The sequence below is a fragment of the Elephantulus edwardii genome, unplaced genomic scaffold, assembly GCF_000299155.1.
Source record: "Elephantulus edwardii isolate Elephantulus edwardi_28Jun2011 unplaced genomic scaffold, EleEdw1.0 scaffold00042, whole genome shotgun sequence".
Lineage (NCBI taxonomy): Eukaryota > Metazoa > Chordata > Mammalia > Macroscelidea > Macroscelididae > Elephantulus > Elephantulus edwardii.
In genome coordinates, this window is record NW_006399792.1 from 7,784,367 (window position 1) to 7,790,764 (window position 6,398).

The 6,398-nt window shown below is 35.8% G+C and overlaps 1 pseudogene; it reads right to left on the bottom strand.

The window, feature by feature from the left end:
- Positions 1-990: 990 nt before the first annotated feature.
- On the bottom strand, positions 991-1,446 carry LOC102871583 (annotated as a pseudogene).
- Between the last annotated feature and the right edge of the window lie 4,952 nt (positions 1,447-6,398).

The window sequence follows — 6,398 nt, forward strand, 5'->3', positions numbered from 1 at the left end:
AGAAAGCAATTCAACAAATCCTGTTAAACATTTTCTCAGAATAAACAGGCAATTGCATTAAAAGGCAGTTTTCAAATGTGTATTCCAGCATTTCTTGCAAACATCTGCCATACTCACGTTAATGCAACCAATCTTATTCACGGCTAATAATGTGGCATGTATTTTTGGTAAAGGTTATAGTCTTACTTTATCAATCAAAAACCTTTTAAAGATACTTTCAATCAACAAAATGAGTTGCAAGAGCTCTCTGTTCATGGTGGATGTGCTCACTGCAAAAGGTACAGCTGAACAATAAGTAGTGCGTGGAGAAGCTGTAAGAAATGGCCTAATACAGAACTAGACAGAATCAAACCAGTTATGTATATAATAGCTCAAGTATGACTAATATAGGTACATTCAAAATGAAGTATGAAATTATAATTAGTGTTTACACTTAAATTTGACTAAATTTCTTGATAAAATAGAAATCCATCCTCTTAAAATTGGAAATGAAACTATCATCAATTAATGAAGAGCTAGAGACTTATTAACCACTCCTATACAGACAAGGAAATAAGTGACAAAAGTGTCTTGCACTGAAGTTATGTATTTTAACAGCTTTACATGTAATATTCATATATAAAAACTTTAAGTGCTTTTCTCCAATTTAAAAATTTAAAGAATTCAAAAATAAGGCATTCAATATTTGAAAAAAGTACAGATTTATGAAATGTGTATATTCTGTCATGAAAACTCCACACCAACATTATACACTTGGAAAAAAATACAAACAGGATATATTACAAATTTATGTAGCAATAACTTAGTTTACTCCATGCAATAAAAAGTACATTGATCAAGATACACAAGCTTTTGTGGGTTTTAAACTGAAAGACTTTTTTCCCCCTGCAGAATCCTTAAAACCTGTGGCACTTAAAATTTGTTAGCCTTTCTATTGAGAAGTAAATTATACACAACAATGATGAAAAATATTAACAGATCAATTGTCTATTATGAATCATTCCAGCTTTGTTCAACAATGGCCGAAACTCTTTTCTCATATTCTCGTTTGTTTTCCTGATAAAGCTGCGCTGTCTGGCTATTGGCTGGACTGTTTGGATTTGGTTCATCCAACAAAGACTGAATTGATGTTAAGATGGAAGATATACATCATATGTTGGACTCCATCGGTTCTGAAGGATATCTAAACATATGCTACCATCAGCATATACATTTGGATGAAACATTTTGGATAATTACAGTTGGTGGCTTATTTGGATATTCTTCAGAAAATTCTATTACTAGTTTAAAAGTACCGTCTTCAAAAGGTGTCCCCTCTGGTCCAAATATAACTGTATTCCATTGCTTGATGTTGTTTTCAGATGGTGTGCCACTAACACCCACAGGTGGGTCCTCTTGCAACCGCTTAAAATCCCGCATGTGCCTCCTTCGGGTGGGGGTCGACATGCTGCCAGCTGCCCTGCAGTAAATCTGGAAGAGTCCCGCACAACCCCTCACCCCCCCGCCGAGTCACTGTAGGTCACCTCTTCCGTGGCAGCACAAACCGTAAATTTTTACTGAAATTAATAACAAAATTTAAATTTTAAGAAAAGAATTAAGTTAGAGTAAGGATGGCAATGGATTTATAACTGCTCATGCTAATAACACTATATTGTGTCATGGAGGAGGAATAGTGGAAATGCATCCACATTTACAATATTCCTCTTACCAAAACCATTTATGGAAAATAGGAACTGCATTGGAACATGTATCTCTGGATTGGAAATGATGATATTGTTAGCCTTAAGCTTAAAAGATTATAATGTTCAAAATTATTTGTTATACATTTGTTTAAATTTTTCCCTTTTTCAACAACTGGGATCTAGATGGAAGAGAAAAGACCAGAGAATGGCCAAAATTATTGGGGCAGCTATTGCTGCCAGTTTAGGGCCTGTGTCAGGAAAAGGAAGTCTTACTCATGTACAGTGCCACCCAAAGGTAATAAAGGAGGTCAGAATTGCTTCCACTGTGGAAAGCTGGGCCAATTCAGTAGACAGTGTCACAGATGAGAGCCACAGATAGGCAAGGGAGTAGAGAGGAAGCTCCCACTCACTTGCTTTAAGAGTGGGTCTGAAGGACACTTGGTCAAGGGTGGCTCACATCAGGTCCTCATGGCTGACAGGACTGACAGGCCCCAGCTCCCAGCTGGAAACAAAGGAGGACACTTCAAAGATTTAGATCCTCCCAGAAGGGCTGTGGGTGAGCATTAACATTACTGGTAAGTATATTTGATTTCTCCTGGACACAAGAGCCTACTATTTGGTCCTAAAAGCCTTCTAAGGTCCCAACTCTTCTCACTATTTCTTAGTTGTTGGAACTGATGGAAAACCTCATAAGCAGTTCCGTACTTCACCTCTGCCTTGCATGCAGACTTCCGAGTTGTAAAACAACCCAGTTGTAGATGGAATTTGGTCCAGGACTTGAGAGCAATAGATGACATAGTTGAGCCTCTGTATCTTGTGGTTTCTAGCCTTTATGCTATAGTGGACAAAGTGCTGGTCAATAGGCCTTTTATTGTAAGAGCTACCTTCCCTCTGTAGCTTGATTTGTGCCACTGTTGGAGCCTCTACTTGGAATATTAATGCTTTTTAATTTTTGACTCATGTACTTTTGGCTTGTTAGTTAAATTTGTGTCTTCTAGGCTGCAACATTTCCACGATACATCTTCAAGGGTATGATCATGTAAGGCTAAGCACATTTGATAACAGTGCATCTGAATTCCAAGGTCAATCTCCATAATAGTCTATGTGTTTCCTATTGCCAAAGGGTACCTTTAGAGTAGTGAGAGAAGATCTTCACCCTGAAACCCGCAGCATCCCTTTTTAGCAGGAAGTAGCCAAGAGAGTATGCCGTCCCCTTTTCCCTGTGAATCAGGGTGAAGTCTCTCTCAGGGAGGAGTGATAGGGAATGGGAGGTGATGCACTGACAAAGGAGATTGTACTGTGGCAATTGAACAGTTAGGGCAGACTTTCAAGGGGTGGGGGGGGAGAAGAACGAACTGGGGAGGAGTGTAGAGAGAATAGTGCAACAATGAATGGGCAGAAACCCAAAATCTCTGTAAATGTTCATTGAAATTAACAAAATTTAATAATTAAAAAAATTTCAAAGGACAGCTTGAGAAGACAAAGTATTATAATGAAACGTGCAAAAGGTTGGAGTTAGAAAATCAAAAGGAAAGAACATGCTCAGCATATCTCAAGTTGAAAAAAGTGAAGAACAAATTCAAGCATTGAGTTACAATACTGAAGGATTCTGTGGGATAAATCTTGAAGACACAAAAAGCATCAAAAGAAGTTGTGAGGAATACACAGAGTAACTGTACCAATTGTACCAACTAGAGTAAGGAATTCTAGGGTTGATATAACTGGTATGAAATTGACTTAACAAGACACCTCTTGATCTTTGAAGATGATAGGACCTTGTCAATGTTGTCTAAAAGGGTTGCTAGAGTTCCATACTTCATATCCAAACTGATGGTACTTTTTAAAAGCTGTATGCCTATGTTATGAGGTGGACAATGGAAGAAGTTCCATTTTTATTACTTTTAGTATCAATTTAGTTAATAAAGAAATGTTTTCCAGGTGTTAATAAATATTGTTATTGAAACCTTAAAAAAAAAAAGAGATCAAAGACTTAAGACTTCAATATGAGTTACGTCTCAACTTCAAGAAAGCAAATATCCTCACCACTAGGCCAATAGGTAACATCATGATAGATGAAGAAAAGATGAAAATTGTCAACTATTTCATCTATTTTTTTGTGGATCCACAATTAAGATCTTTGGTACCAGCTGCTAAGAAACAAAAAAAAAAAATGGATCTGCCACAGCTATGCCAGAATATCTAGTATATACAACATGATTTGACTAAAACCTATTTTAGATAGAGAAATCTTGGCAAAATTGCAATGACCAAAAGTTGACCGTATAACACTGTACATGAACTGGAAAAGCAAAATTGACTAAATCTACTATTGCTAGTTGAGGTTTATTTATGATAAACAGAGTGTGTGAAACAGTCCATGTAATGAAGTTCCATCCTACTGAAAAATACTTTTCAGCTGTAATTTAGAAACCTGTAAGATTTTTATAACATAAAATTGTTAACCAATTTTATAACTGTACATGTGTTGTTTGTACAGATTAAAATAAATACATAAATAAATGCATAAAAATGCATGATCTTAGTATCCTGATACAAAACCAAAATTTATAACACATAGAAAGTGTAAGTACCAAAAAAAAGAAAAAAGAAATCGTAAGTAAAAAAAAAAAAAAGAAGGAAATTGTAAGTAACAGAAACCACAACTTAAATTGGCATGAATAGTTTTTAAATGTATTATCTCTTTAGATAGGAGGTAAAGAGATAAGAAATATTTTAGGATACTAGATTTGATGGCTTCATAATATCATCAAAGACTCAAATTCTTTTGATCCACCATTGTGTATTTGGAATTTTCATTTAATGCTAAGACTGCTTCCTCTTATAATTATTAGATCCAAATGGAGAAATGTACTATTTTATTCACAAGAAATAGGAAAGAAAGAAAGAAGAAACTCTACCTTCTTTGGTCACATTGATTAATTCAGGAAGTTTACCATTATGTGGACCAGAAAGAGTAATGTAATATAATAATTGACTTAAATTACTAATATCAATTCTGGCACTTATGAAGTTGACTTTTTAAAAATGCACAAGGAAAGACTGTCTAAAAAATTAATTCTGGTTGGAGAGAAGAAAATTATACGTTGAGATTAAAATGATTGCAACCAAGTGCAGATCATCATGATCACATTTAGAGATAATCATCACTATATGGACCTCACTTCTCTTTATGTTATAGATGAAAGGCTCTGGCTGTGCCCGTCACAATTCCACTTTATGGCATTCTGAATGCTGTACTTTGACTGAATTGAACCATGTTCTAAAATGTATATATTTCACAAATGACTTTTGTAAAATTAGGGGGGAAAGTAATTTAAAAAATGATGCATTGGGAATATCTGCTGTCAAGGATCTCTCAAAAATACTGAAGAACAGCATCTATCAATTTAAAGACTAAAGTACTTAACCAAACCATGATCTTTTAAATTATTTGCTATGCATTGAAAAGTTGAACCATGACTAAGAAATTTCATTATTTTTTTTAGAAATTTAAAATTTTCACCAACTGGACATACATTAAAATATTAACACTTGAATTAGAATTTCTAAATTCTCTTTAACTCAGGCAACACTTGGCCCACATTGCTACAGAGAATAAGCCCTACCGTTTGCCCTATCTCCATCTCTCTCAAGAGTTTGTGTTTCCCCCCACTCCCTCAGCATCCTGGCATTGATGTATTTAATATAGTAGAAGAGAAAAGGAAAATGGCATGTGCTTTGAACTTAAATATCTACCAAATGTTTGTTAAACCCGGACTATTTCCTCATTTTTGCTCTTTCCCCCAGCCTCTTTCAGTAGATGAATTTGGATTTAGGAGATGCAGTTACTTCCACTGGAGTTCTTCTTAACCTACCACCACATCACCACCAAAGATTTATATTTTCTATAGTCCTAAGATCTGGATCCTCTAGAGTAGAGTTTACTTTTTTTTGCCCTTTTCCTTTTTATTTTCAGACTAGCTTAATTACAAAGTACCTGTGCCCCCAGAATAACCCTAAGACAGGAAAACCTCAACCAAAGACCCCTTGAAATCTGTAAGGAAGAACAATGGTATCATGATTAAAGAGAATAAAGCTAGGAAAGAAAAAATATTGGTGAAAACATCCATCAAAATAAGAGTATTCTCTCCGGGAAAACTTAAGTGACTATTCCCAGTAGGGCTGTTGTACATAGGTCGCTATGAGTTGTAAGTGACTCAGTGGCACATAACAACAATATTTTTTTATACAACTTAACTATTTCCCAGTAATATTTGTCCTACAATTGCCAGAAGTCTAGGCTGGGTTTAGAAGGGGTCGTGGTACTAGCGATATTGTACCTGATGCTAGATGGATCTTAGCTGAAAGCAGGGAATACCAGAAGAATGTCTATCTGTGATAGACATTGATTATGCAAAGGCGTTTGAGTGTGTGGATCATAACAAACTGTGGCTGACTCTGAGAAGAATGGGAATGCCAGAACATTCAATTGTGCTAATGCAAAACCTATACTAGGACCAAGAGGCAGTTGTCAGAACAGAGCAGGGCAACACTGCATGGTTCAAAATTGGGAAGGGTGTACACCAGGGATATGTTCTATCTCCATGCATTTTCAACCTATATGCAGAGCAGATTATCTGAGAGACTGGGCTCTATGAGAAGTGTGGCATCAGGATTGGTGGAAGATCTATTAACAATCTGCATTATGCAGATGGC